The 10816-nt window shown below is 50.6% G+C and overlaps 1 pseudogene; it reads right to left on the reverse strand.

The window, feature by feature from the left end:
- Positions 1-510: 510 nt before the first annotated feature.
- Positions 511-587, reverse strand: LOC144316643 (U4 spliceosomal RNA; annotated as a pseudogene).
- Between the last annotated feature and the right edge of the window lie 10229 nt (positions 588-10816).

Below are 10816 nucleotides of genomic sequence, written 5' to 3' on the forward strand. Positions count from 1 at the left end.
GCCCGGGGGGGCTCCGTCAGCCTAAGCGCTGCCTTCAGCTCAGGTCGTGACCCCGGGGTCCTGGGATGGAGCCCTCCATCCTGCTCCCTGCTCAGCGGGGCGCCTGCTTCTCCCTCCCCCTGCCCCTCCTCCTACTCATGCTCTGTCTCTCTCAAATAAATAAATAAAATCCTAAAAAAAAAAAAAAAAAAAAAAAGAATTGCCTGGTGGGTCTCTGCAAACCAGAGACCATGCCTCCCATCAATACAGTCCTGTCCTGATATAGCCCCTTAGCAGGGCTTGCTGCTGGTGGAGAATCATTCCTAACTGAGCGCAGATTCCCGAGTGGTGTGTCATGGTCTTCAGATGTTTCCATTACAAAAAAAGTTGAGAATAACTGTCTGTATATACGCACAGAGAAATGTCTGGATGTGCACTCTCCCGTAGGTTATCAGTTTTACCTCTAAGGGTGAGATGTTTAGTTGAGTTTTACTTTTCGGTGCCGTTCGAATCAATATAATAACCATGGACAACTTTAAAAGTTTTCAATTAGCAAAAATCGCGCCTCAGATAAACCTCATTGGCTGAGACTGCCACTGTGCAAAGCTTCATGCACTACTTAAAAAGAACAGCTCTATTTTATATAGACATCATAAAATCCACCATTTAATTTTTTTAAGATTTTATTTATTTTAGAGAGAGAGAGAGAGCATTAGCAGGGTAGGGGTAGTGCATAAGAGGGGTGAGGGAGGGGGATAAGCAAACCCCTTATGGAGCACGGAGCCCCCGCAGGACTCCATCCCAGGGTCCTGAGATCGTGACCCAGGCCAAAATCAAGAGTCAGAAGCTTAACTGGCCGAGCCACCCTTGGGCCCCCAAATTCACCATGCAAAGTATACAATGTGGGGATCCCTGGGTGGCTCAGCGGTTGAGGGGCTGCCTTCCACCCAGGGCGTGATCCCGGGGTCCTGGGATCGAGTCCTGCGTTGGGCTCCCTGCGTGGAGCCTGCTTCTCTCTCTGCCTGTGTCTCTGCCTCTGTGTCTCTCATGAATAAATAAAATCTTAAAAAAATAAAAATAAATAATAAAGTATAGCATGCAGTGGCTTTTAGTATATCCAGACTTGTGTGACCATCAGCACCATCTTGTTTCAGAATATTTTCATCACCCCAAAAAGAAACCTGGTACCTGTTACGGGGGTATGGCCCCTCCCCCTAGCCCCTGGCAACCATGAATCTTCTCTCTCTTTCTTTCTTTCCTTTCTTTTTTTTTTTAATTAATTTATTTATTTGAGAGGGCAAAGGGCAGAGGGAGGAGCAAGAGAATCTTAAGCAGACTCCGTGCTGAGTGTGGAGCCCAACATGGGGCTCGATCTCAGGATCCTGAGCCCAAACCAATAGTCGGTTGCCTAACTGATTGAGCCACCTGCTGCCCCTACTTTCCGCTTCTACGGATTTGTCTATTTTGGAATTTTCATATAAATGAGATTATACAATTCATGGTCTTTGTGACTGGTTTCTTTCATTTGGCATTGGCCCCTGAACAACACAGGCTTGGACTGGCGGGGTCCACCTGTAGGTGTGTTTTCTACAGTCCAGTGCTGTAATTGTACTTCCTGTTCCTTATAATTTTCTCGGTAACACTTCTTTTTTCTAGTTTATTGTAAAAATGCAGTGTAAATACATACAGCATAAAAAGAAGTGTTCGTTAACCGTGTGTGTTATCACAAGGTCTTCTAGTCCACAATAGGCCGTGAGTAGTTAAGTTGTGGGGGAGTCACAAGTTATGCAGATTTCTGACTGTATGAGGGGCCAGTCTCCAACCCTCATGATGTTCAAGGGTCAGCCAACGGCATTTCATTCCTTTTTATTACTGAATTACATCTCGACTACGCGTTACTATTACAGATAGTTTACCAAAGACCTGGTAGGCCTTGAGTTTGGCGTAGAAATGAGAAGATATCTGAATTGTTAGCGTAGCTCATTTCTCAAAAATGTTTCTGTTGAGCATCTCTCCTTCGGAGCGCTGGAGATCCACCTGCGAACGTGAGCACAAAGCTCTGTGCCCTCAGGTACCTTGTATTCGAGTCGACAAGGGACACGTGATAACCAAGTAAAGAAAGACCTGGGTAACTTAGGTGATAGTAAGTGCTCTGAAGGCAGGACGGCAGGATGCGTGCTAGAGAGGCAGGGCAGGGTTGGGAAGAGGGTCTGGTTTTGATAGGGCGTTGGGTGAAGGCCTCTCTGAATGGGTCAGACAAAGCTAAGAGCTGTCTGGAGACAGGTGAGCCATGGGACGAGGGAATAGGAGGTGGGCCCTGAGACCGGGCAAGCTGGGTGTTTTAAGAAGCAGCAAAGCTGTGCGCTAAGCCCCGGGACCCCACGGCATGCCACAGGAGATGAAAAGGCAGGCCTGGAGAGCCAGAAGGCGCAGGGGCTCGAGGGCCACAGCAAGGAGCTGGGTGGCGCTCCAACCGAGACGGGCCGCCGTAGCTTTCCCCTGGGCAGTGACCCAGCCCGATCGCTGCTTGTAAAAGCTCACTCCGGGGACCACGTGGAGAGCACGCGGGGTGGGAGCAGGCACGGAGGAGGGACAGTAGTCAGAGGCCACGGCAGAGGTCCTGGGCGGAGGCGGCAGTACATGGACTGGACTCGGGATGGTGGGAAATGGGCAGATTAGGATCATATTTCGGTGGTAGAACAGAAAGGGCTTCTTGGTGGACTGGTGCACACAGAAGACGTAGAGCCACCAACACGAGCATCACGGGGATGCTTAGGGGAGTAGCAGCGGGGCCAGGCCCGGATGACAAGCGGTCACCATTACTGCTGCTATGATCTGGAACTGTTTCCCAGGCCTCGTGGGGTCAAGACAGGGAAAGGCTAAGCCTGGCACAGAGGCTCGACTAGGTGTGCAAGGCAAGTATGGGCAAGCCCCGAGTGGCTTGATGAGGCCCCAAACAGTGAGTCCTGGGAAAAGGAAATGAAGCTGCCCCAAGATTCTGGTATCTATGACAACTGAGGCCGCCACATGCCCTGACGGTTCTCCCAAGGACCTCAGACAAGGCCCTGCTATGTTCCTCAAGCGCCCAAGCTTCGTGGGGGATGGGGCGAGGCCCTTCCCGCCCAGTCCTTGGCCTCCTTTGTAACCATAGATACACTGGTGTAACCTGAGCTGGTCTCACTGGTGTGTGGGCGGGTGTGGTCTGTGGGCCTGGGGCCAGAGAGCGAAGCTGAGCGTCAGACCTGTTGGCCAGCTGAGCTGGGTGCCAGCACTCTGCAAACAGACTCGAGTCACGAACCCAACAAACCACTGAGCTGGGTTGTCATCCCAGCACTGAGGGCAAATTGGCTGCAGAGGGTGGGGCTGGTCACACCGCGCTGACCAAAGTGTCCTTGCTATGCTCTGGGCAGGGTTATCCTAGGCAACGGGCTCGCCATGGGGGCAGACTAACAAGAGAGTAGGGGTGGCCTGGGGGATCCTGTGATCCTCACTGGAAACATATCCCGGGGGAATGAAGGTAGGTGGGGAGCCAGTAAAACTGCCTTTTCTGGTTTCAGGAATGGAAAGGAAGAGTGGAGCCCTCGTGTCCGTCTGCCAGCAGGCTTGGTTGGGAGACCCAGGTGCATGTGGCCACAACTAGGGGACGGATTCATATTAACTCAACAAGCACTTGTAGAGCCCTTACTTACATATAAGACAGAGCTGAAGGGAGCACGGGTTCTGTCCTTGTGGAGCTTAGAATCTAGGGAAGGTGAGCCAGGATTATACATTCCTTAACTTCCTGTGCCTCCCTCTCTCCCTCCCTACCTACCTCTCAATTTCTCTCTCTCCTCCCCCTTCCTCTCCCCTTATCCAACTCTCCATTTAGCCTTCCTTCCATCCATCCATCCATCCATCCATCCATCCACTCATCAGAGCCCTTACCGCATTGTTTCATCATTGTTGGTTGATCAGCCTGTCTCCTTCACCCAAAGTCTTCACCCAGAGATTGTGTCTTGGGCACGACTGTGTACTCAGCACTTAGCACAAAACCTGGCACTTCGAAGGTGCTCAGTAAAAGTTTGTTGATTAAATAAATAAATGCATGATTGGCCATGACACGACACAGTGTGAGGTAAGTGCCGCAGGAGAGGTCTTGTGTCTTCATCGCTCACTATTAAATCTCAGGGTTGGGAGTGTAGTGGTTGCTCAATAGACATTAATTTTAAAAACGAACAAGTGAATGCATGGATGCATGGAGCTACAGAGTCGAAAGGAGGGAACAGTGAGGTCCTCCTGGAGAAAGGGGCACAAGGCCAGAGGAGGAAGCTCTGGTATCTGAGAGGGCTTTCTGATGAGGATCCTCTGAAGGACCCTGTGAAGGTCTTTGAGGTAGTGAGAACCCCTTGAGGTGCAAAATCACATTTAGAAAAATCTGGCCCTGGTCTTCGGGACCCCTTGCAGAGCTGATCCTTCTTGCGGTGGCTTGTGGAATCGTTCTTGCCTTGGTTTCACTGGGAAAAAATGTTCAAGTGCTCGAGGTGAGGAAGCCATGCTCTAGCGCTCTGCTCTGGGTGACCAGAGGACGAATCAAGGACCAACGGGCACTGGTCCCTTGGTGGCAGATGTTGTCTTAGAAGATTTCCAACCAAAGGACAGGCAATTTCCTTCTGAAAAGGGGACACAGATGTGTGTCAGCCAAGGCCAGAGGCCAGCGGGCAAAGGCTCACAACCCGATGCGCTCGCTAACAGGCTCATGACTCCCCACCACCCTGGACTGGCTCCTCTGCGTACTGACCACAGACAGTGGACACAGCAGGGCCACGAAGGAGCAGATGGACCTTCTGGAGAAGGTCCTTGTGGACCGGGTCTGCGGTGGAGAAACCCACCGTCCGGTTTCCCTGTCTGTGTGGTCATCTCTGCCCTCCTGTGCACCCATCCCCTCTCTGCGAGGGCCTTGACCTCACCTCCCATCCTCTCCACACACCCCCACGAAACCCTCCTTCCCTTCTGGCTTCGGTGAAACTTGGTTCCTCTCTGTGGTCACTTCTCCCCCCTGCAGCCAGGTCACACTGGGGGTGGTCAGCGTCTCGTGCCCTCAGGGGCTGGAGGGGAGGTCAACACGGTCTTCCCTCTCGGCTCAGTAGCTGGCACCTCCATTGTTGCTGTGGCCCCAAATCAACTTATCCTTGATGCTTCTGGACCCTTCGTACTTCAAATTTAATTTTTCCAACAATTCCATCAAACTTTAGAAGTATATTTATTCAGTTCTCCCTATCTTCACCCCTCAGAGCCTAGGTAGGTTGTCCCCCACCGGGGGCTACTTACTACATTAGCCCCTCAACCTCAATCTCCCTGTTTCCATCCATGACCTCCTGTAAATATTTTCCACAGATTAGCCAAAATGGTTTTTGGAAACTCTTTTGAAGGAAAACCATTTCCGACTCAGAATTCTTCACCTAGCTAAACCCTTGACCAAGAGTGAGAGGGGAATGTACATTTTCAGCTATTAATAATGTCAGAGAAGTTACCTTCCACATAATCTCGCTCAGAAAGCTACTGGAAGGTGTGCTCCACCAAGATGAGAGTGAAACCTTTTTGATTCTTGATCATTTGGGTGCGTTCTCTCCGTCTCCCTCTTGCCATTTATATAAGCTTGTAGGACTTTCTTTATTCCTGGAGTTCTGAAGATTAACTGTGACGTGCCTTTGCATGTATGTCTTTTCAAACATTGTCCCAGGTACTTGCTGCCCTTTGAAGTTGGAAATTGAAGGATATTTTGGTTTAGTTTGGGGACATTTTCTTGGACTATTTTTTTTTAATTTATTTTTTATTGGTGTTTGATTTGCCAACATATAGAATAACACCCAGCGCTCATCCCATCAAGTTTCTTGGACTATTTCAGTGATGATTTTCTTACTCCTGCTTTCTCTCTTCTCTCTTCCAAGAACCCCTATTTTTCAGAAGTATAACTCTTCGGAGCTCGTTCTCTCATTTTCTCATCTTTTCACTCTTATTTTGTATCTCATTGCCTTGTAGGCCCATCTTCTGGAAGACTTCCTCAATTTTATCTTCCAACTGTTTTCTAACTATCGTTTTCATAGCGTCCTCTTCTTGCATATTTGTGTTCTCTTCTTGCACATTGTGTTCAAGGGCACATTTGCACATGGCTAAATAGCACATGACTCCAAAACATAGATTTGGTTCAACAATAAACCTCTATTGTCTCACAATTTCTTTGGGTCAGAAATTCAGGGGGGGCTTGCTGGGTGGGCTCTGGGTCAGAGTCTCCCAAAAGCCTTTGCTCCAAATGTTGGCTGGAGACTTGCAGGGACCAGAGGGTCCATTTACTCACGTTCTATTCTTCTTTTTTTTTTTTTTTTTAAGATTTTATTTATTTATTCATTAGAGGCACAGAGAGAGAGAGAGGTTTTAGAGACACAGGCAGAGGGAGAAGCAGGCTACCTGCGGGGAGCCCGATGAGGGACTCGATCCCGGGTCTCCAGGATCAAGCCCTGGGTCAAAGGCAGGCGCTAAACCGCTGAGCCACCCGGGGATCCCTACTCATATTCTATTCTTGTAGATTGAGTTGTCCCTGGCCTTTCCCTCCACTGTCTTAGGATTCAGGATGTCACCGGGACATGGCACCAATGGCCACAGCTGAAACGATCTGAACAACAAAGTAAGGGTAGCGCTGCGCTATAACCACGCACATCAAGTCAACATCCATGCACACACACCGTATAAATGCTTGTCCTGTTGGATGGCTCTCCATACTCAGCTTTTGCCTTGCTAACTGCATTTTTTAAAATCTTGAAACACAGACAAATCTCATTTGAGGAGCATTTCCCAAAATCTCCGACCAGGAGTCCTCAAAAATGTGAAGGTCACTGAAAACGAGGAAAGCCCGGGTGACTGTAAAGGCCAAGGAGAGTCTGAGGACATACGACAACTAAATTGAATGCGGTATCTTGGATGGGATCTTGGAACCGAAAAAGGACATCGGGTCAAAGCTAAGGAAACCTGACTGCAGCAGTCCCCCTTGGCCTGTGGTCTCAGTTTCCCGAGGTCAATCCCACTCAGGAAGCAGATGGCCCTCCTTCCGGAGAGTGGCCAGGAGGTCAACAGCGGCCTCACGCTGCGTCACCGCGCCCGCGTCACCCCCGCACTTCGGCTCATCACGTAGGCATTTTATCATCTCACATCATCACAGGAGCAGTGACCGCGGTCCAGTAAGAGACCACGAGGGAGAGAGAGAGAGGCCACATCCACATAACTCAGACGACTGCGCTTTGTTACAATTGTTCTATTTTATTATTAGTTATTATTGTTAATCTCTTAGTGTGCCTCATTTATCGCAGGTAGAGAGGTATAGGAAAAACCATAGATACACACGTTCAGTACGAGGGGCGGTTTCAGGCAACCCCGGGAGGTTGGGAACATACCCTCCTCCGTGGATACGGGGCGATCGCCGCGCGGTGTGGAATTCAGCTAACAATCTCGCATCAGTATTGGTTCCTTAATTGTGACCAGTGCCCTGTGCGAAAGTGAGAGGTTAATAACGAAGGATGCTGGATATGGGGAACTTTTGGTGTTTTCTCAAATTTTCTAGAAATTTAAAATTATTCTAAAATAGAAAGTTTATTCCAAAAAGAGAAATATAGGGGCGCCTGGGTGGCTCAGTCGGCTAAATGTCTGCCTCTGGCTCGGGTCATGATCTCGGGGGTCCTGGGATGGGGCCACACGTTGGGCTTCCTGCTCAGAGGGGAGTCTGCTTCTTTATCTCCTTATGCCCCTCCCCAGCCACTCCCCTGCTGCTCGTGATTTCTCTTGGTCAAATAAGTAAATAAAATAAAAAAACGTTAATGAAACAATTAAAAAACAAAAAACTGAAACAAAACAAAAAGAGAAGTGTAAACCAGGTATGTCACTTGCCTTTTTAATCCCCAGTGACTTTCTATCACACATGAAATAAAATCTAAATCCCTTATCCTGGCCCTTGGAGACTAACAGATTGGCAGCATCTCCAGTCTTTCCCACCACTCTCCCCGAGCCAGTCTGCCCCGGCTTCTTGGGGCTCCTCGAGCAGCTCATGCTGGGTCCCAGCCCCGAGGGCTTTTGCATTGACCATTTCCTCTGACTTCGGGGTCTCTGCTCCCAGTTGAAAGGTCACCGGCTCAGGGCTCCCTGAGCACCAGGCCCTTGGAGGCAGCTCAGTCGCTGCAGAGCCCTAATCGCCATCTGATGTTTCTCGTTTCATCGTTCTCCAGTGGCCCAGCTCCCTCGGTGGGGATGTAAACCCTGAGAGAGTGAGCCCTGTCTATCTCGTGTCCTGCTTTCATGCCCAGAACCTAGAACATATGGCCTATAAAAGGTACTCAATATTCATTCCAGAAGGGTGGTACCGGGCACCTGGCTGGCTCAGTCCGGAGAGCTCATGACTCTTGATCTCGGGATCTTAAGTTCAAGCCCCACGTTGGGTAGACAGGTTACGTAAAGATAAAATCTTTAGAAATAATAAGTAGAGGCAGGATCTTCGGAAGATATTTCAGGTTCAAATATTCTGTTCTCAGGTTCTGCAACCCAGTTTCGGGGAGCAAAATGTGACCACTAAATACCATTCGTTTGGACCCACCAGTCACGTCCCTGTTACTTCCTCCTGCCCTGTCCCGTCAGCTATCTTGTCATGTCACCCTGATCAGTGGTTTTCAGACTATGCTTTACGAAGTCCTAGTAGTTTCAGCTTTTGCCGTTAGGGGTAGGCTCTGGGGAGGATGCTGGCAACCCTAACCCCCGGCTCTATGTCTTTGTATATTAGACTTTGCTGCAAGCTCTCGTCTGGAAAAAAAAGTCTAAAAAAAAAAAAAAAGAGAGAAGAAGTCTAGGACTCAAGCAAGTGTGGAAAAGCCCTAAACGGGACCATTTTGATGCCAAGCTATAAGTCTGGAGGCTCAGTAAGTACCGGACAGGATGCCAACGTCATCAGGGGCCAGGGAAATGCAAATCAAACCCACAGTGAGACACCCCCAGGGTGGCTGTAATGAAACAGAAGGATGAGTTTTTTGTTTTTTTTTTTTTTAAGATTTTATTTATTTATCCATGAGAGACACAGAGAGAGAGGCAGCAACCCAGGCAGAGGGAGAAGCAGGCTCCATGCAGGGAGCCCGATGTGGGACTCGATCCCAGGTCTCCAGGATCACAACCCGGGCTGAAGGCAGGTGCTAAACCGCTGAGCTACTCAGGCCGCCCAAGAAAGCTGTTTAGAAATAGAACAGTTGAGCCCCTTGGGGGGCTCAGTGGTGAAGTGTCTGCCCTCGGCTCAGGGCGTGACCCTGGGGTCCTGGGATCGAGTCCCGTGTCGGGCTCCCTGCAGGGAGCCTGCTTCTCCCTCTGGTCCCACCCCCCCAGCCCCCCGTGTCTCTCATGGATAAATAAATTCTTAAAAAAAAAGAAATAGAGCAGTCAAGGCCATGCTACGTGGAGTGTTACTCTGGGGCTCGATTCCTCCTCCTTTTGCCCTCTAAAGCAGGCCTAGAACAATCAGCAGAAGAAGGTTGTCCTGGTTGAACAGTGTTAAGTCCCAAGGCTGGGGGGTGGGGGGCTCTGTGCCCACCTGCTCTCTTGGGGGTATCAGAACAGTGCTTGGCAGAGAACGTTTGTTGGATGAGTGGATGTTGAACTGCTCCTTGATGGATACAGAGACGAGGCCTCAGGGAAGAGCTTGCTGTGTGGACTGGGCGGTGAAGTCCCTAGAAGCTCCAGGTCCAGGACAGCTGGATGCAGACCCGGTGACTGGGTGAGGACCCCTGTCATCTCGGCCCCGCAGAGCCAAGGACTGGGTCTGAGTCTGGCAGCCAGGACTCCCTCCGGAGCTCCCCGCGGCCGGCCCGGCTTTCAGGGCGGCCCCACTTCTCTCTCCGCCGGCTTCCTCTCCTCGTCCTTGAGAAGTGTTGGCCCCCAGTATGCGTCGCACACTCCAGCGCTGTTGCAGCCCCTTCTTCCAGGTGCGAGGAGTCCTAGAAAACAGGTCGGAAGGTGGGTTTGGGGGCTGGACGCCTCCGTGTCTGGCTGCAGCGGGGACCCCATTGCTTATGGGGTGCAGCGCCCCCCGCCCCGCCCCCAGCGCAAGGTACATTGCGGAGACTTCCGCTGGTGGTAAACTGGGGTGGGGTGTCAGTGGGACAGAACACACTGGAGGCTGTGACAAGCCTGGAGTCTGACCGAGGTCAGGGAAATGGGGTCTCTAAGGAGCGGGATGTTGAGAAGGCCACGGCTAAGTTACTGATGCTGTGACAGCTCAGGGCACAACAGGCCCCTGAAAGTCAGGTGTGGAAGTCCCGCCGAGGATGCCTCTGGTTGGACCAGAGAAGCGCCTGCAATGGGAAGGCCCAGAAAACCGAAGACCAGGCCTCGGATTTAAAAGTCAGACCACGGGGCGCCCGCAGGCTCAGCGGTGGAGCATCTGCCTTTGGCTCAGGGCAAGTCCTGGGGTCCTGGGATCGAGTCCCGCCTCGGGCTCCCCGCTTGGTGGGGAGTCTGCTTCTCCCTCTGCCTCTGTTCTCTCTCTCTCTCTTTTTTTTAATTTTTATTTATTATTCATGATAGTCACACACACAGAGAGAGAGAGGCAGAGACACAGGCAGAGGGAGAAGCAGGCTCCATGCACTGGGAGCCCGACGCGGGACTCGATCCCGGGTCTCCAGGATCGCGCCCTGGGCCAGAGGCAGGCGCCAAACTGCTGCGCCACCCAGGGATCCCTGTTCTCTCTCTCTCTTAAGTAAATAAATAAAAATATTGAAATTTTTAAAAAGTCAGAACATCTGGATTTTAAGCTTAAATATTCAGTTTATTATAAGGA

This window comes from Canis aureus, chromosome 6 (genome assembly GCF_053574225.1).
Source record: "Canis aureus isolate CA01 chromosome 6, VMU_Caureus_v.1.0, whole genome shotgun sequence".
Taxonomy (NCBI): Eukaryota; Metazoa; Chordata; class Mammalia; order Carnivora; family Canidae; genus Canis; species Canis aureus.